This window comes from Trichoplusia ni, chromosome 19, assembly GCF_003590095.1.
Source record: "Trichoplusia ni isolate ovarian cell line Hi5 chromosome 19, tn1, whole genome shotgun sequence".
NCBI classification, from domain to species: Eukaryota; Metazoa; Arthropoda; class Insecta; order Lepidoptera; family Noctuidae; genus Trichoplusia; species Trichoplusia ni.
The window spans coordinates 7705944-7727349 of record NC_039496.1 but is presented as its reverse complement, the minus strand read 5'-3'; the positions used below and the strand labels follow the sequence as shown (position 1 = coordinate 7727349).

Sequence of the window (21406 nt, the reverse complement as noted above, 5' to 3'; positions counted from 1 at the left end):
CTATAACTTTAAAACTCATCTATTTAGAAAGTTTGATTGGAAATGCCTGTCGAATAAAGTCATGGTCTTATTATACAAGTTTATGTAAATCAGTTGATTTTACGTTTTAGGGTGAAATGTATGTGGAAAAGTAAGTAAGGTAGGTAAATATAAGTAGGAACTGTAGTATTGACTGTGAGAGATGAACTTAAAGCTCATAAACAAGTTGATTTGTCCAACGTTCGATTCCTCGAAACCTTGATTTTAATTTTTAATTTAATGTAATTAGAACAAGCTGATATTATAATGTAATTTATTGTGTCTTTGCTTCTTTTTTATAAATATTTTTCTACCTCACCTTAACCAGCTACTAGTTAAATATTGACACTACAATTTATTACACATCATTTAAAAGCCTATCAAATATTTCCTTTATATGATTGTCAATAATTTTCAATCCGAAACAACTTTGAATCTAATAGACGTAACTCAAAATCTTCAATAACTTTTATGTTAAACATTATGATGCTAATGCAAATATAATTTAATCAAAGTACAGTTTTCAATAAAAGTTAAATGAAATTCCACGAAACAATGAGAAATAACAAATATGTGTCAAACTGAATAATAAAATATATCATAAATGTCGAAGATTTATATATTGTATAAGCAAGCTATAGCTATTGACATGGAAAAACGATTATCTTCGGGCTATCAAAATGGAATTTCTATGACATATTTGTCTATATACGGAACCACTAAATGAATAAACTGAACCTAATTTCTAGTAACCGCGTAACTGTCTAAGTTAGCACATTTCAGTGGTGACCTACACTTGTAGAACAATGCTTCTGCAACGTTTTGTTATTGCCTCATAAACATATTTATCCCTAAAACTCTACCGTTAAATATAAATACAGCAGTATGAGCTTTCTGAAATGGAAATGTTTCTTGATTCACTCACTTGTCGAAATAGGTGTGATGTAACTTGTAATGATAGACGTGAGTATATTAAACTAACTAAATAAAAACTTTTTTTAATCGTTTTTAGTGATTTTCTTGGATATAAGGGTAACTATTCGATTCAACTCTCGACCCCACAGCCACGTCAGCACATGGTTGAGGTCGAGACGTTTGGGTGGTTAACAAGTCGATCTGGACAATTCCAAAAAATACGCGTGTCTATAACGTCCTACTCATATTAAAAACGCCATAGTTTATATTTTGGGTGTTTGTTCCTTTTTCACGCAAAATCTACTGAACGGATTTAGACGAAACTTTGTAGAGAACCAATTTGTTTGGCACGATATTTTTAGGGTTCACTTTGCAATAAAATACTACATTTTACAAGCCAACATTTGATATTAGGATCGTAATCGCCTCTTGGTTAATTGGATTGTCAAATAACTGTCAGTTTTAGAAACACATTCCTTTTGGTTTTAATTCGAATCTTGGGTTAAGTATTTGTCAAAGTGGGATTCGTTATTGAAATATCTAAATTAATTTCCTGCGGCTTTTTAAATTGCGAGTTTACTTTGTGTAAGATGTTCATCGGAATTCGTGGGATCGTTCGAACTAGAGTCTGGATTAATAGCTAAACCATTTTTGAAAGATCCCTATTGTTGTTACACGATGCCTCTTAAAGTAAAAACAAAACTCACTACATTGTAAGATTACATTATACACTAGCCAGCACTTTATAGTTACGCCACCAACTTTCCTCCATTTCCTCAAGATCTTTTTAATTAGAAAGCAACTCGTCCCGATACATTATATTCAGATTTACAACTTCTTTCACTTACATCGATCAGTCCAAAGTCGTACTTAGTTCCATGTTGTTTTAGTCACTGTAAACTAGAATGTTAAGAAAGGTATTAGATTAAAGAATATTGCTACAAAGTTCTATGTTATAGACAAAATAGTGTGACCTATTGCCTTCTGGCAAGAGGTATTTTCTTTGCAACGTCAGGAATTATAATAGTTCAACATACTATGACTACAACCTGACTCGTCTGCGGTAGCGAGACCAATTAATACGTTATTAGTCATGGCGTGAAGTGCAAGACTCTTTTTCATCCCATTTTGGAATAGTTCAACTTAAAGTCTTAATCCATCAAGTTGCACAAATGGCCTAACATTAGTAGCTTTATGGGCATCGTTTTTGTTTGCGCGGAATCTGGGAGTTAGAGTGACTGCTGGTTAAATGCGTCATCAATAAGAATAAAGTGATACGAGATTAATGGAAAGTGTTCTTTTGGATATTTATCGATCCGTATGATGCTGGTCGTTCTAGCAACGTTTTTCGAGTCATCAAACTAAACTAAAAAAACTAACAGATTAAGAAGTTGAGGGACCAAGTATTGTGAGCCATAGTCTACTGGTCAGCATCTAAATAAAGAGTTTGATTAGTTTTTAGATAGCATTAAATAATAATTAAAGATTGCATTTTCTGTTCACAATACGTACTTGCATTTGTATGTACATCAGAAGTCAAATAAAAATAAATATTGTTAGTAAATGAACATTAACATTTTAAGTCACCACTACTGTATGCAAAATTCATTAGTCGAGTGTGCAAGGTAAATAAAAACTTTCTTAGTAGTAGTACGTACAATTAGGGCCAAACACACTGTTCTCAATTTATTTGTTTAGTACTTACACTTAAGGTCATCGCTCACGCCAGACTTAGCCTTATATTCTCTAGAAACTGCTAATTGAATACATAGTAGTTAAATTGTATCACTTCAGTGCATGGAACGTGCAAATAGACGAAAAATAGAAAACTCGTCATAAAAAAAAACCTTTATCCGTTAAAATTATCATTCCATCTTTTTCTTTTTCCTTTGTCTATACTTGGTCAAGGTCTATTTGGTGTCCCCACTTTTTTATGGGCTGTGGCTATTTTCCCCCATAGAAAACAGGAGCTGGCTTTTCCCAAACATGTTGTACATTTCAATTTTATAATTTTCCACACTCTGTGAAAAATGCTAAATTTCTAATCCTTCTCTTTGAAAGCGAAAGCCGCTAAACACCTTCAAACAGCCTTATCTCAAAATGTTGAAGACATTGACACTACAAATATTTATCCAGAGCATTTTCTTCGCAAACTGATAAAATAATTATTCAGCATTTTCATATTTTTCATAACACTACAAAACATTCTTAACACAGGTCTTGCCAAAAAAATCAGTGCATTTTATATTGAATTAAGCTGTGCAAACAAATGTATGTGTGGTTATTTTGCTCGCTAGTGTACATGGCGCCTATCTTGTACTAGATAGTACGGGTAAATGTTTGGTCTAGTGAAATGTTTAAACAATTAATTTCGCATTCAGTCCTTTCTCTTAGAATTTATTAAGTGCTTCGAGTATGATTTCATTAGGTGGAGTAAGGATGTTTGCTAATGAAACCTCATTTCATATGCCTTCATTAGGTTTCCTCGCTTTTTTGTGATATTATATGAAGAAGGAATACATTGTGAAGAAGCCTGCACTTCAAAATTGAATTTGAAATGGATTACCCGACTTAGAGCGCGCCAAGAGCAATTCTTGTTCCTTGTCTTAATGGGGAATAGGAATCCAAATAAAGAGGCATGGATGACTGCACGGTCATCTAGTGGTGTAGGTCATACAGAGCCTTGAATTTTTGTGAAAACCCGTGCGCCACAAGCATGAATATGTAAGTGCGGGAGTCGTTTTTTTATAGAAAAATTAAGAGCTTTGGTTATGTACTCATTATAAAAATATTAATTTTGCTCTACTTATGTTCAAAACTATAAACCGTAAATCGGTGACTTGTTTTTTATTATGATTCGAATCCTGAAAGAACTCTGAGCACATGTTAATATTTGAACAACAGGTAAATGTTTGCACTTCGTGAGTTTTTAATCAAATAATAGCAAATTATACTTGTAGGTATTTACAAGCTTATAACAATAGAAGATAATTATCACTACTCATGTCAACATGCGTATGTTCCATAGTAACTAAAGAGTTTTTACCGTAACCATATAAAAACTGAATTTGCTCATTTAATTCAAATCCGGCTCCTTTCCCAAAAAAAATGTGGCGCTCCCCAGATCGTACGGCGTTACTTCATCTTCTAGCAAAACAATGATCATTTCTTCTTCTTAAAGCTATATTTTTCTCATATACATCTTAAAAGTCAATTCATACTACAGAAGAGACAAAGATCCAATATAAAAGTTACTTAAGCAAATAAACCTTTAGCCCAAAAAGAGTTATGTTGCTCTTAGAATAAAAACACGCGATTGTCTCCTATCAAATATATTGTTCAGATTTCACCGCAACAACGAATATTTGTATACATCTAAAACTTCCTATCCATTGGATAACACTCAAGGCTTATAATATAGCAAAACACAGAACTGCATCGAATGTCATTTACTTCTTAAGTATATCCCTCAAGCCCATAGTATAGTTATTAAAATTATAATTAGGCTATAAACGCTCACCGCAGCGGCAAAAACAGGTTGACGCAAATAAAGTTCAAGTTGATACTCCAATCGTTTTAATTACTTTAACTCCGGACTTGAAAACTACTCATTTTGTAAGAATTATGCAATTTTGAATGGTTTTTCTAATTTGTGGTGTGTAATAAAATATAAGAATTAATTTTGGTATGTTTAATTACATTTCTAACTCGTTTTGTGGACCTTCTTTGATAATATCTTGGATAAGATGTGTCTGGAATTAGTTGTTTAATTTAAATGCTCAGCTCTTGTTAGATGTTATTTAATATGGAAGTTTCCTGTCATCTCTACCTTGTTCCCATAATTTTGATTAGTTTTTTTTACTAATATTTATTTCAAAGTAACGATTATAGACAATAACTGAAACCAATCGGAGGATCCCAAATTACGAGTAAATAGAATGTCAAATCCTTCAACAAATTCGATTTACTTTTTGGTGGAGTCGGTACCATCAAAAGGCAACTTAATATTCTAAAACATAACTATAATTAAGGAAGCTTCAATTTTCGACAAGTGAACATTCGAAGGCACGTCACCTACGTACATGGCGGTATTCATGAAATACGCCATGTATTGGTGATGCATCGGTCCGCATAACTCCGCATAGCCCGCTCTATATCAGCCGGCACATCAAAGCATAGGGCCTCACACATGGCATACTAAACAACACAAAATGTACCGAAGGACCGTTTCCTGTTATTGTTGTAGCTTTTGATTATTCAGGGTAAATAGGGCTTGAAAGTACCATTTGTGACCTATTTGGTGGTGTTCAGAAGGGGCTTTTGTAATTTACAGCCCACACTAAAACATGATGTATAGTACATACGTATATTTGTTTTGTGGTACTGTGCCGACACACTGGCACCTACCTACAGAGGTATTGACAGTTAATTAATGTGTTGTACATCATAACAAACTAAGATGATGATCGCAGCTTGATCGGATGTCATAAAGACCTCGTTTACCCTGACAAAAGCTGAAACAGTATCCCTAAAAAGAAACACCTGGAAGAAGAATGGATCGGATTTGCATCGCAGCAGGACAGAAAAACAAAATGACTGAAAAAGTCAATCGTCATTCATACATTGAAATAACAAACAAGCCTGCTAACTAATTCAGTGTATCTACATTTTAGTAGGTAAGACGGAAAGCATATGGTAGGTACGAATATTTACGGCGTAAGAAGGTAAGTTCCATTCAGTGCAATGTAAAACATATGCAGATCATCCGAGAGATTAGCTGAAGCATAATTTTGTGAGAGATAATCTAAAATACTGAAACAACTTTCTTTGTTAAACTACTTTGTGGTTTCTCGGGTTAAAGTAGCGAGGAAAGTGTGGCGTGGTGCTTCAAGAATTGCCGTGGTTAGGTTTAGTCAGTAAGAATTTGATACTATCCGCTGATACCTACTATCGAATAGGTCCATAAGGATAACACCTTGCCTTATGTTGCCTTGCCACAAATGGGAGTATAAGTATATTCTTAAGGTTCTCTTTCCTTCCTTCGCATGTAAATATATTGTCAAAGTCAAAGTATCTTTATTGTGTTGATTGAGTAGGTTACAGGTGTTAAATAATAATATTACAGTACTACAATCAGCCTATTTAGGCATACAATAATTAAATCATAGTCGGGCAGGAATATAATTACAAACTTATGCTACATATATTAAAAGGTGTACATGTTTACAATATTATATTATATCTGAGGGCACGGCAGTGCCCCTGCCAAGTCTCGAGCAAAACGGGCACGGCCGTACCATCTTTTCTCGAAGCGATTCGCGGCTGTTTCGCCCCCCCTGTATCTTCGACGTGGACAAAGCTAGGAGTTTAGCTTTTCGGAGAATAATAGTAGGCATTAGAACAAGCTTAAGTTCGAAATTACATGCCAATTGAATTAATGGTTTAGGAGTTACGGTCGATCAAAGTTACACCATTTTGTCACTCACTGACTCACTGACTCACTGACTCACTGACAGATCATCAAAAATCTAAGGTACTTCTAGCAGACTTAGAAACTTCAAATTTTACACCAAGATAGGTCCTTAGCCACATATAAAGGAAAAATTATAAAAACATTAAAAAATAATATGCCATAGAAAACAATTTTATATTTGCGGTTTGGCAAGAACATTATGTATGGATTTTGACTGCATTGTTAACTTTGTTCGTTGTTTAAGTACCTATTCAATTGGATGAATACATAAATAGAATAGAAAAGAATAATATAAATGTAATACACAGACTATCATTAATACAAATTAATACATAAAATTCATAATTCATTAAATTAATAAAGCTAAAACTCCATTGTATTGCGATAAATATTGTATGCGCGCTCGATAGATGGCGTTGTACGTGTCTGAATCGCGCTATGGTTTCGTTACAAAGCGCAGTCTAAGTAGTACTTCAGAATAATTCGATAATTTTCATTTGATAGCGCCACCTGTCTATGAAAAACCATTTCGAAACTAAAAAATATTGTAGTGATAATTGATATTCGGAGAACTTTACGTGTTATTTAGTTTAGTTTAGCTATAGTTTGTAAGTTAGTAGATATATATATGCATATATATATAAGTTTAAGCTTGTTTACATTAGAAGTAACGAAGTCTCAGAGAAGAAACAAAAGAGATAGAGATAGAGAATGGGTTCTAAGCAAAGCAGTAGCTGAAGTCCTAGAAATTATGACACCTAAAAAAAAAGAAAGAAATACACTTACAAAAAATAAATGAGATCCCACCAAAAACATTAAATGTAAAAAAATGCCAAGTCTCTCGATGCAGTCTTTCCATCGTAAAAAGTTTTGAGATCTCATAGAAGCCAAGTCCTATTCAAAATATTTTGTAGTTATAAATCAACATTTAGTAATTGTATCAATAGTTTTCTTTATATTATAATTATAGTGACTTGGCAATGAGCACAAATTAAAAGCTGCTTGATGCCTGGAATTATGTGCAAATGTTACTGACGAGACCAGTGATCAGATTATTTGTTATGTCACTACCGACTACATGCTCCAATACAATAATTAAGAATACCTTGCGGGCCATCGCTTTATGAAAGTAAATGAATCGAGAGTACACTAAGACTGACTGCCGTTGCCGAAATTCGGTTGGGACGACACGGATAAACCAAAAGAAAATTAATTTTGTGATATTAATGTTTACGCATGCGGTGTGTGTAACTTTCAACTCCTACAAATATGCCGTTTTATTTGTTTCTTCTTGTGCTCATTGGCAAGTCACTATAATTATAATATAAAGAAAACTATTGATACAATTACTAAATGTTGATTTATAACTACAAAATATTTTGAATAGGACTTGGCTTCTATGAGATCTCAAAACTTTTTACGATGGAAAGACTGCATCGAGAGACTTGGCATTTTTTTACATTTAATGTTTTTGGTGGGATTGATAGTTTTCTTCCAGGGAGAATTTCAAATAAATAAACCTAGGAACTTGTATATATATGAAGTACAGTAATCAATTTAGTAGGTTGTAGGTAACTAGGATAAATTATCCTCTTTTTCATCGCTGAAGTTTACTGTAAAATAAATTTGTAAATTAACTCAGGTGTCACAACCTCTTTTAAGAAACCTCGTCCTTGATGATTAGTCGGGTTTTAATACGTTCTTTTATTTTTCTATTTCGAGATTAGTTTTCTGGTTACATGCTTACTATACAAAGTATTATTGAAATGGCTTTATGAGTCTTATTGGATCCCTGGGGCTCGCAGGTACGGTATGTGACTCGCGATCAGCTCGCTACACGCTGCCCCGCGGGTTGCCCGCTGTTCCATGATCTATGACTAAGTGATAGATTATGTTTAAGACTAACGAAGTGGAAATTATATCTGCAATGTTTGCGTTTTAGTAAGCGTTAAAATTGTATTATTGAATTCGCCTGCCTTAGATAGAACATTAGAGGTATTTATCTCATTTTTGGTGGAATAGTTGACTGTATGTTATTATTAAGCTTGCAAGTATAGAAATTGGTCAGATGCCCCACAATTTTGTCGGATTATGTTATAAGTTATGTGATTGTTATAAGAAGTACTTATTAAATAAATAAAATATAAATCAATAGTAAAAGTAATGTCACATTTGAACACAGCGGGAATATAGAGCATTCATATATGTACAGGTTGTTGCTAAATGTAAATAAATATATTGCTCATTATTATGCTTCAGTACTTTGTATTTTACAATGTTGTAGTGTAGACAACCAAAAACAATAATAACCCTGTGCTTTCAATTAAGTTTATATTAACATTAAATAAAGCAGAATAACGTATTATAGTTCACGAGTAATAAAATTAAAAACTGTTCTTGATGATTCCCAAATTTAATAAATCCCAAGATCCTAAAGTCTAAATTTTCTAAGACTCAAGTACATACTGTACGTACATACACATAACTATTAATTAATTCACTCACTAATTTGATGATTCGTATTTCCACAACCTGTATAGCTCCAGACAGACAATCCAACATATTGAAGTTATTTGTATGTCTCACCGCACATGAGGAAGCTGTTTACTGCTAAAAAACAGCGCTTAATCCATAGGGATTATCCCGTGGGGGTCGTAGACTACAATCCTGCAACCTAATTTAAACTTCAACACTCCAGACATAAGGTTTAAAATCCTTTATAGAATAAAACAATAATTTTATCAGGTCATTGACATTCCAAAATTTTGTCTAAGAAAGTTGTCTAAGGTTAGATATAAATAATTTTTTATTCGTCTGCTTTGAATAGTTTCTCACAGTTTGGTTGGAGTGATAGCAGTTTATCAGCCTGAATTGCCGAGTTAAATGGGCTTAGGAAAATGAGATATTGTTCGTTGATCTTGATTGGTGATTAGTCAGTTACATTCTCACACTTAGGTGTTATGTGTGTGATACGTTGATGATGTATAAAGTTATCGTTTCCTGAATGTTTTAAATAACATGGTTAATCATCTAATAGTTGTGAATGGTTCTTTTTAATTAACGAGTCTCGCAGTAATAAACTTAATTCCTTGTGTCGCGGGATGTTTCACAAACATACAAATCACATGCCCAAGGACACCCAGACTCAGAACAAGCATTCGTGGATCACACAAATGCTTGTCCTTCGCGGGGATCGAACAGGCGACACGTCGCGCATAGTGGGTTTGGCTTGGTGACCCCAACCACAAGGCTATCCGTTGTTCTAATTGTTTTTGGCTCTGGTATGTAAGTATATAGATTATAGGTCGTATGTTAGATAACTATTATTAATAGCTCTCGTGTTTTTGCTTTTGCTAACTTCTAAGAAATTGGCACAGACTTCATAGAAATATGAGTTATTAAGGACTAATTTAATTAATGATCCATGAATGTTGATGATATTTATTAAAGATTTATGTGGTTCAAGCGTTTGCTCTAGAAAATTTGAAAACATTTTGTATGATAAATACACTAAACTTGACTAGAGGCTTACACATCAAATTTTAACGGGTTTCACACAAATTTTGCACACGTGGTTTTGTTTACGGACATCAAATATTGGACTTTTATTAAAGCTTTCGTGTCCGAGAAGTGTACTAAGTATTGACAAACATAATAGGTGTAGTATATATTCCTTAAAATAGTTTTTATACAAGAAATACAGGATACTCTGGTATGACTTTCTTCTCAAAAGGTCACGGACTAAAAAAAATATTTTCTGCCCTTTTCCGTTTCATCTAAGATCCCATTCATATTAAACAATCGAAAACCAGTAACAACACAGTCATGCTCCAATCCTGAAGCTACCACGCGAAATTTCACTTGAGCAAATAAATTATAAACTCAAGGAGAAAATGTACTAACACCACAATGAAAGCTTTAATCCAATAAGCCTCTTGCAAACCTAGAAACTGTTTGATGTCATTTGTAAATCCGGGCATAATAGTCCAAAGTGCACGTGAGTGTTATTGAACTTGCCTCTTAGACTACAAACAATAGGTGCCCAGAGTTAGGTCACTCTAGTGTTTAGACGTCTGCGTTTCTACTTTCTATTTCATATGCAAAGGTGCTAAGAAGATTAAGTCCTGGTTTTGAAAGGCTCATCAATTTAATCCGGTGTCAGATGTAATGGGCATTGTGATTCGTTGACTATAGTATTAAGAGACAGTCAGTTGACAGGTTTTACCGGCGATAAACTAGTATTTGTATTGATACATTTTAGTATAGGTCTAAGAAGAAGGCTTACTTGAATAATTGATACTTATATTCAATGGTTGAGGAATATAACGCTGGATATATTGAAAACTGCTAGTTACAGGTAATCAGAAGCTTGAAAGTCTAACTTCTAGTCTAACTAAGGGGTATCGGGTTGCCTAGGTAATTGGGATGAGGAGGTCAAATAGGCAGATGCTCTTTGTAAAACTCTGGTACCGGATTCGGTTAGACTAGAAGCCGACCCCAACGTAGTTGGGAAAAAGGCTAGATCGATGTCGATATCGAAAACTGCTCTACCAACAATGATGAAAGTAAGAATAGTTAACAAGTCGAAATCTCTTGCCTCTTAAATTTTTGAATACTTAACAAGACATTACGGGATACTATCAAATATATCTTTAACGAAATATGTCAAACAAATAAGATAACTAATGAAATTAATGAAGTGTCAAACTTTGTTTTTAAATTACCAATTAACATGACATATCATTTAAAATGGATGATTTTAATGTTGTTAATGTAAGTAGGGGTCAAGTAAAATATAGTAATTTAATAATGCAATTACATGCTGAGTTCGTTTTTAGGGATCCGAACCGAAATGATATTGGGAACCTTGTTAGGCCTTAGCACTGATAAGCAGGAATTAACTGTTACTATGCATCTGTAGTGCGTTTTTCTATGTATGTATTTTAGCTGAAATTTTCACATTACTTTCTCTTTAAAATAACCTAAAATAACCTAAACAGTATGTAAATACTTTAATAAATTACAATGCTACGGAACCCATTGCTAGGAATCAACTCGTTCTTGTAAAGTTTTATAATCAAAGTAATACCACGCTGTGAAAAATACACCAATAAGTTTACTGAAAATATAGAACCAAATTAATATTAATACTTTAGTTGTGATTTAAATTACTTCATTTTTTTTCTCACACTCATGCTACGCTAAGTACAAATATTCATAAACTTATTACATCTCATAAAATTATTATTAAGTTTTATATAAATATTCATGATGCATGTCAAGATATTTGAAAATGTTGTTTGTACACAATACTGCTACCTGCTCTGCTGGTACCACCACCATTCATATACTTTCATGGTACTTACTGTAGATGCATCTAAAATATTATGTATCTGAAGAAAACCGCAAGAACTTACCATCCGACCCCAAGTACTTACCATCCAACCCCAAGTACTTACCATCCGACCACAAGTACTTACCATCCAACACCAAGTACTTACCATCCAACACCAAGTACTTACCATCCGACCCCAAGTAATTACAATCCGACTCCAAGTACTTACCATCCAACACCAAGTACTTACCATCCAACCCCTCGTACGTACCATCCGACACTAAGTACTTACCATCCAACACCAAGTACTTACCATCCGAACCCAAGAACTTACCATCCAACACCAAGTACTTACCATCCAAACCCAAGTACTTACCATCCGACCCCAAGTACTTACCATCCGACCCCCAGTACTTACCATCCAACCCCAAGTACTTACCATCCAACCCCAAGTACTTACCATCCAACCCCAAGTATTTACCATCCAACCCCAAGTACTCACCATCCAACACCAACCCCTATTCAATATCGAAGTCATAAGTTTTTATTTTAAATGGTTTTTCAGGCACTTTCAAAACGTATTGACTTTAGTTGCACGGTTCCGAAGTTTCTTTCTTATAGAGATGAACCAACATTTTCTTATTTCTTCTTTAACATAAAACATTTTCAAGACATGTTGACATGACATTTCCCTAGTGGAAAAGCCTTCATTTTTTTTAGTCCGTAGGTACCGTGTTACTAAAAATAAAAAGGGCAAACTCTATCGAGCTAAAATTTAACCAAGAAAAGACGCTTTTAATGCAACATTCAAATGTATTTATTTTAATATTAGGATCGACACCCCATTCACTTACCGATTTCCTTGTATCGACGGTATTAACAATAGCGGATTAATAGTCAACGCGCAGTGCTTAGTAATGGACGGTTTTCTGTAAAATCTCAGTACTATTAATATTTTATTGGTAATTGAATGTTCTTTGGAAGTAATCCTTGCAATCTCTGTTTTATGTGACAGCTTATTATTTTTATTAGCGATTTAATATAATTTATAGAATAAGAAACTGTGGGAGAGCACTGTTTGTACTGTTATGCGATTAACTATTAGTGTTATTATTGCACGAGTACCTTTTAAGTAAATCAGGCAGGTGGGTATTAGATTTTTTTGTGTTTTAACGAAACTTGCTCTTGTGTGTTTATTATATTAATAAAAAAGGTAAATGAAGAGTTTCAGCCTAGTATTAATACGAGCTATTTCAAGTTCAATCTGCTTGACTGGGAGTCTGTTCAATCTGTTTGACTGACTCTCTGAGTAGCATAATTATGTTAAATTACTGGGTATGTTTGAGATCCCTTGTTAAGGCAGAAAAGCGTTTTTGTTCGTAATAATAAAGACAAACTGTTTTTATGTATCCACGACTCTCATGCTGAAGTAAAGCCTTAGTTAGTAACGGTTCCTACAGTTTCAGTTTTTCAGAGTGGAGTTGGAATTCCTAGCCTGCATACTTACCTAAACTTTTGTTGAATACGTAATCTTTTATTTGTCTGTTACGGCTGTTTTAGTATCTCCCAGCCATAAACGAGGAACTGTATTTTGAACATCTCTCCGTTAAGCGGGCCTAAGGATGGGCTATCTTAAGGCTCTAACACTTTTCCTGGAACTGCGATGTCGTAACTGAGTTTATTACCAAAGAGGTTGTATGTGCAAATAGTTTGACCACGACATCCCTTTTAGTTGCATTCTTTTCGCGTGTGTCGAGATCCCGTTGTATTTTGGAGTTTCGTTATCATATGAAGGTTGACTATATTTTATATATTCAACAGTTACTTATATATTTGTGAGTTTTTTGTATTTCATATTTCTTGTAGAGACACTTCAGTGATTGGTTCTAAGTTTTATGATCAGCAAATCATAGCTGTTATCAGTGGATTAGACACCAGATTCGATTGTTCACTCAGAGAAGCATTTACTTCAAAGACTAGGTGTTGAGATGCAACTTCATCGAAACCTATGTCGAGCAGTGTGTCGCGATAGACTTAGTTCATCGATTGGAGCTTTATTAAACAACATTGATAAAGCAAATCTCTAATTAACTGACTTCACATCACAAGGAAAACGCTCACTTAATATAATTCAAGCAAATACTTGTCACTTGTAGATAATATCATCAGGCTATCATTTGGCGTCGATAAAATAAACAATAATGGTATGTGAGATTGACGCATTTTTAACAAGACGTGCTCATGCATTATGCATGGATCGTACGGCGGAGGATGTCTGTAATCACGAATGTACACCATAACCGGCATAATTTATATAGGGCTGCACAACATCATACATTTTTCATGCAGAAAAATAGTTTTTCATTCAATTTGTAATCGACTTTTTGAAATTTTTTTGGGGTACGATTTCTCTCTCATTTCTGATTTAGGAGTTTAGGTAATTTACACATCGTGTAACGACTTTTAATTAATGAGAGCAGAAAAATAACAAAGGAAAACCTCTATTCACACTTTATTTTGTACTTAGCCTAAAGTCTGTCTCAGTTTCAAACTCCAAACAAATTCATCAAGCATTTACAAAATTACAAGTTTAGTTCCAAATAAATATTCCTCTTGTCAATTTCAGAATCTGGTCGATTTAAACTAAACTTAAATGTATATAAATGGAACCAGTTAATTCATAGTCATAATTGAAAAATGTTCGATCTGTCCTATTATTAATGTCCGCGGCAATTTATTGAAAATATACCAACGATTTGTATTTGTACCGCACCTTGGGCGTTTATTCATTAAACAACAATTTATAAATTAATATTATTTCGTCATCGGAAACCTTAACTCGTGGATTTTGTTAGTACATTTCTGGAGAAAATTCCTGTTATGAAAATACATTTCAAAATCCCTAACGAATTAACCCTTCGGTCCATGTAGAAAAAAAAATCGAATTAATTATGCAAATTAAAATGCTTAGCTAACGAAAACGATCTTCCAATATACCACGGTTTACTAAACTACGTAATCAGTAGTATTAACGCACCTAATTTAATTATCTTATGCAAATTAAAATCTAAAACATTACGGAGGAATGCAATAACATAATTAACATCTAACCAATAAATGACAATTGCGCCATCATTTTATATACCTATTTGGTCGTCCTTACCCGATATGAATCGAAACCATTAGATTAATCCAGTTCTCTTAATAACTGCGACCTCAATTACTAGGACCACATAATTTACACGTACCTTTGATTTGTTAAATTATTCGCTTATTGGCAGCCTTGTTAATATCAGCTGTATTGACGCCGGGACCGAGAGATATAATACGTATATACTCGCTGACATACTTGGAGTAACGTTTAAATAACGTTCCAAAATAATATTGGCTGGTACATGTAACCAGCCAATATTATTTTGGATCGTCTTGCAATCTGTATGTAATTATTTGGGAATTTACGTAATTTTGCATTGGATCTACTAAATCGTAATTTAATTGTATCCAGACTAGAAGAAAGACCTAAAATTTTGTATTAGTTAATTTTGCATATACTTTTTAGAACTTTCAACTGAGAATCAAGAAAAACATTACAATATTTCAAAGTCTCGATACAACAAAATGTAATTTAATTGTGTCAATGCATCGACTTCATGCAGTATTCCAACATTTACGAAAAATAAAAGTAAGGCGTATATGATTCAATTATATGGAAAACAGTATTTCATTGACTTCAAAAAGCCTACTGAGATTTCCACCCAATTCACATGCTTCGTGAGGTCAGAGGTTGTTAATAGCTCTACAATAATGAGTTTAGATTGGATGAGGTTATCAATATTCATGTTCGCTTGTAAATAAATTATTTGCAGACAAATTGCTGGATTATCACGTATGAAAATATCATTCATAAGTACATGTGTGACCTATTGGAATTATATGAATGTATGATGTCTTGAGTGCATCTCGGTGTAATATCTTAGAATCATTGATTGGGATTTGAAAATGATACGGTATTTATATTGCAATGATTATTGTACCTAAGTCTGTTCATTTAAGAGTATTTACATACGTGAAGATGATTCTCGTCGCTTTTTTCATATTATTTAACATTCATAATATTTCCATAATAATTTCCAGCTTCTAAAATTATAATGTCTTAGGTAATTATACTTATAATGTGAAAAAGCAAATATGGCTCACTCTTACTCTATTATTTGTTGTTTTTGTGTCTATTATCATTGGCATATTATCTTTGTATAGTGCCTTTGCTATGATAAACGCTCTTAAGTTCCATTATTTATTTGCACCTTTTGAATCACCATTGTTTCAGTTCAAAATGTTTGGGGCCCAGCTTGAGCACCCTTTTTTTGTTTTTTTTTTTCCCATGGTGATACACCAATGTCTTCAACCCACGTTGAGGGCACGGCGTGGGGATATGTCGGACTTCCACCGACTAAAAACACCCCGGGCCCCTTCTACTGCTTCAGCCAGAGTCACGGGATCGCTCGCGCATACTCTGCGCGACTCTGGCTGACCAGCGACCTAGCTTGGGCACCCTGAGGCACCCCACTTGCTTTTACGATGTTAATTTTCACATCACACAAAACAGGTCTAGTCTTATGAAGTTATTTTCTTGACGATTACTATTTTCAATATTTCCGCCTATTAAACTACATAATTTAAGTTTATAACTATACATTTATATTAAGTTGATGATGTTACTAACTGGTATAAGTTGCTTGGGATTTCAGATTTCTACTATTGTAGGTTTTTATCTATATATTTATTTACCGTAAATTACTTAGCTATGTGTAGTTTGACTGAAGGAGGTTTGTCAGCTTTCACCCACACGTTTATGTCTTCACACGATTGCCTTAACGAAGGGTGTAGAAAATGTTGAAAGTGTGTGTTTTTTGTTTTCCAAATCACTGGACAACTTAACTTATAATAATGTGTGTAACTACTGTTGCCTGTTACAGTCATTAAACGACTACAAGTGAAACAATTTTCATTTCTTTTTTCGATTCGATTTTTCGATTTTCAATATATTTGTCATTAAATAATATAATTCTCACTTGAAGATGCCTGTTTCTTCACTTCAGAATGTATACTATATTATAATCAGGGTTGCTAAACTTATTTTAGTCTGAATGTCCATCTATGTGTCACCTATAACATAAAATAGAAAGTTGACCGGAAGACAAAAGTACTTAGCCATCTGTAGCATAGTTTGAAATTATTAATATTGTGTAATTCACATAGTTTTCAAAGCATCTCTTTTATACGGTATGATCGTTCTAGCTTCTAAATATCAGTAAGTAGGTGTAGTAAAGATACCGTGTCAGGTAAATAGTGTTAATGTCCCCCGGCCATGTTTAGTGTTGGGTCGGTAAAGTTGATGTCTGCAGTTTTATCGTCGACATTTAATTAAATATAACTTGTTGTGTAACAACTTTTGCCCACAACTGTACCCGTGAGAAAATGTCGCGGTAGTTTTCCGGATCATATACATTTAATTTTATAACTTAATTTTATTATTATTTCATAGGACCATTTGCTTATGCGTTTTATCGGGATCGTTGGATTAGTTAGTTTTATTGATTTTATTGCTTTGTTATTCAGACTATATTAGTGGTCTAGCTAGGTTATAATTTAGAAAGTTAATTTTACAAAACTTAAAATTATATTGTGACATTTTTCAGGAAGGCAATAGGCTCAGTAAAAAAATGAAGGCGAGTAACGTAGAAGTCTTTCAAGTAAAAAAAATAGTTGTAATCGTTTTGTGTTATAAATCGTGACTAAATTAAATACATTTAATATACAATTTTTTCAAAGTTTTTTTTAAAGAACAAAACGTTTTATATTGTCTACTGAAATATAAATTTCCTTGTGATTAAAGTAAGCTGTGAGCATTCTCATGGAAATCTCTTAAGAAAGTAACAACTCGTTAAGACTCTCAGATATTAATATACATTTCTCAACACGGAATCCGAGCGTCACCTTTGCACCAATTGTATAAGCCACTCGGCAAGCACCTTGGCTTAGCATAAACACTTGCTACGTATTCTAAAGACGGAATAATGACACTTATGTTATATGAACAGTTTCACATCAAGTGTGTATTTTCGCAACACAGATAAATGCACACAACTTCCTCTTAATTTATTCAGAATCAATGATTCATCGAGTGTTTACGTTACAAAATTAGACCTACATAGGTTTCCTATTTTCGCAACACTCGGTGGACATTGTATAAGTGCCGACTTTATCCGAATACGTCCGACTACTGTCGGCGCTAAGTTTGCGCAAAACATATTTTACACAAAACTAATGCTGCGGTCACAAAATTGAATTATGTCAAACGTAACCCCTTAATCCTGGGCGATAATGATGTGTCTATTCGAAATTTGATTTTAGAAAATGTAAATATAATTTTGTTAATATTTTGCGTGACAGGATCATAAACTATTGGATTATGGGCTTTGCGGTAACGGTAAAGAGTTTATATTCGAGTGTGTGGGTAGATTAAGTGGCTTTAAACTTACTTGAAACACCGTGTCGCTTGTACGTATGACAATAATATTTATGAAGGAACATTAAAATAATTGATGATGAGTTAAGGAGGAGTGCTAAATTTAGCCGGCAGATAGATAAAACGGTAGCTGCTTTACGATTGGTCGTTTTGATTTATGAGTGTGTTCAGTAATTTTATGGGATTGCTCAATTTATTGCCTATGACTGGTGATGAATCGCCATGTTAACTGGTATTATGAGATTTACAGGTAGGTACAGGTAACAATTTAAGGTGCACGGAAGCTACCGTATAAGGTGATATTGCGAAATACTCTAAGCGATATGATAGCCAAATTTGCATATGCGAATATAATTATTTTGTTAGTAAATTCTCAATGACCACTTCTGTTTGCACTTAAGTAAGAAGTATGAAATGCGATGCGTAGTAGCAGAAACTTAGGTTATAAGCATAGTTATCGTGATTTTGTGATGTCAACATAAATATTGTTTAAAAACCATCATTAAATCTTAACAGATTAATTATTTTGGAATTTATAGTCTTCATATATTTTTTTCATTTTTTTAGTTACCTACTGTCTAAATACGTATATTACATTAAAATGTACAAGGAATTTCACATTTTTAGTATCGTGGCAGCCCTTATTGAAGTATTAAACGCGTCGTCAGCTATTATCGCGGCGTAATTGCGGGTGGCTGTCGATAGGCTTTATTCACACTGCAAGCGATAAACGTGTTTTATAAGGATAAGAAGATACTGCTCATTTATGAAATTGCTCTTCGACGCTGCCGCTCTATGAAATAAAAGGAACCAATTATATTCGACATCATCATCATCATCAGCCCATATTCGTCCACTACTGGACATAGGCTTCCCCAATAATAGCACGCCATCGATATTTATCTTCCACATATTAACAGTAATTGAGATTTTATAACGCGAAAAAGCCTCATGAAGGTGTCATAGACACTTTGAACTATCACAGAAGGATTGTTAAACTGCATGCTAATGAAGATTATAAATGCAAGAATACACGAATTTACCAAACCGCGGAAAAGGTAAAAAACATACCATGTCGATTTCTCAAAGATGCAAAGGTTTTATGCAGACTCTATTATAATTGCCGTTTTTGAGCAGAACAATATTTTTTACAATACATCAGCTTGAAAACATTTATGAATCAACACTTGGACAAGTTTCAACTTATCAACACTTGAACGGAAGGATACGATACGCTTTTCGACCCTATCGCTAAACGCTCGCAAAGCGACCCAGCCTAACAATTACCCAGTATACCGCTTGCACCGAATTGGAGGGCGCGGAACCGACAGTTTGTTTTCGCTTAGTTAGCTTATTTATAAAGCTTGTTCTTAAGAAAAAAGACAGCCGGTTTGATGGAAGGTAATTTTTTGCACTATATTTAGGTATCATATCGTTTACAAGGTGTAAGATTAAGGGGAGGAATGAAAGTGGGTATTGTAGGATATATGGAGCTACATAGCTCTCAGCTGAATAGTAGGTTAAGGTTTTCACTATTAAGTCTGTTGTGTGGACAAAATTATGTAACATTTTACTTGCATCAGAAATAGTTTGTCATTGCCAATTAACTTTTACTAAGTGAGTCACATTGATGTCTGGTGCCGTAATTATTACGTAGATCTAGTTCGTGCACCACCACACACTATCTACGTTATGAACAACATAAATCGATACCGTCTATAATATAAATCTAAATTATCTTTTTAATGATTCCAGAATTATAATAAACAAGTCAAACACTCAGATCAAGTACCATTAGCTCATTGGATTTAGCATAAACGCAACTGCTAGAACCATGAATTATAAAATAAACACCGATATTACTACAGCGCAGCGTCAAACGCAAACCGACAACACTTAATTTGCAAATCTACATTTAAAAGCTAATCCGAACGAGCAGTCGATCGAAACCAAAACATTGAGACAATCAACGCGAGCGCAATGTCAAACTGCGTAAACTGACCAATTAATGTTGATCCCCAAATCCCCTTCTAATGCCGCAGCACTCCATCACTCGCGATATAAATCAGAGGGGCGCGGGAGGCCACACTCTCTGGTCCTATTTCCATCAGCTAAAGACCTGGCACAGTTCCAAATGAACTCGAGAAATAGTAGACTTATAAAAAATATATATCAAACAATATATTTTGCAAGTATCAAGATCGCTTCGTTTGAATAAATTAATTGTGTTCCGAGACGATTTCTAGGAAATAGTGTTGTAATTATAAAAATAGTGACATCGGAGGAATTTCTGTTATACGTGTGTTACCAGAAATAAAATGATTATATCTGTCCTGCTATTAGGGACCTAGTGGAGTTGTCTGATACGATAATAGTGTTAATAATATGTGCTCTGGAATTTTATTACTTCTTTAAGAGTGTTTTCATTGTCGTGTTCGTTTCGAGTTGGTTTCTTACACATTTTATTGGCGTGTGTTACTGGGATAGACTTATTTGGTCGCTCACCTCGTTTGACTTGTCTTATCGTGTATGTAATCTTATTGACATGGGGTATCCGCGTAACTGAGTAGTAGGAGAAAACTAACATGGAGATTAGAAAGGAAAATATGAAAATGTTCTGCGTTTGAAGCTTGGTAGTGATGCTTTAAATAGACGACGTATGTACTTAGTTTATTTAATTTGAAACATTGTTGCGTGTACGTTAACGAGATCTCAAGCTTATTACCATGGCATTATAGTCAACGATGTCTTCGAATTCAAATTTGCTCAGATAAAACTAATCTGCTATACATAAACTTTTGCCAAATACACCAGCAATCTAGACTCAAAATTAGGTATTAATACTTAGATTTACAGGTCGACATTGTAACATGTTCTGCTGAAAATTTGCATGATTTGGACGTAAGGCACCGCCTAAACGATGTCTGCTGTCTGCAAACACGGGGTGGTGTTAATATAGCGCAAATGGACCATTTGTAAGCGACATCCGGCGTTATTTGTTATGCAGGCCTAGGAGACAAATCCGCTCAAGTGTTTTTCCATGCCTTTGACTGCAGCCAAATACATATAAAAGCTTAGTTAGCGTGTTCGATGAAGGGACTAGATTGGGTATTCATTGAACTAACTGTCTTAAATG

General features: G+C 34.1%; 1 protein-coding gene across 1 annotated transcript in view; it reads left to right on the top strand.

Moving 5' to 3' along the window:
* Positions 1-21406, top strand: part of LOC113503490 — a 183976-nt gene that overhangs the window by 1065 nt on the left and 161505 nt on the right. The gene's annotated exons all lie outside the window — the stretch shown is intronic.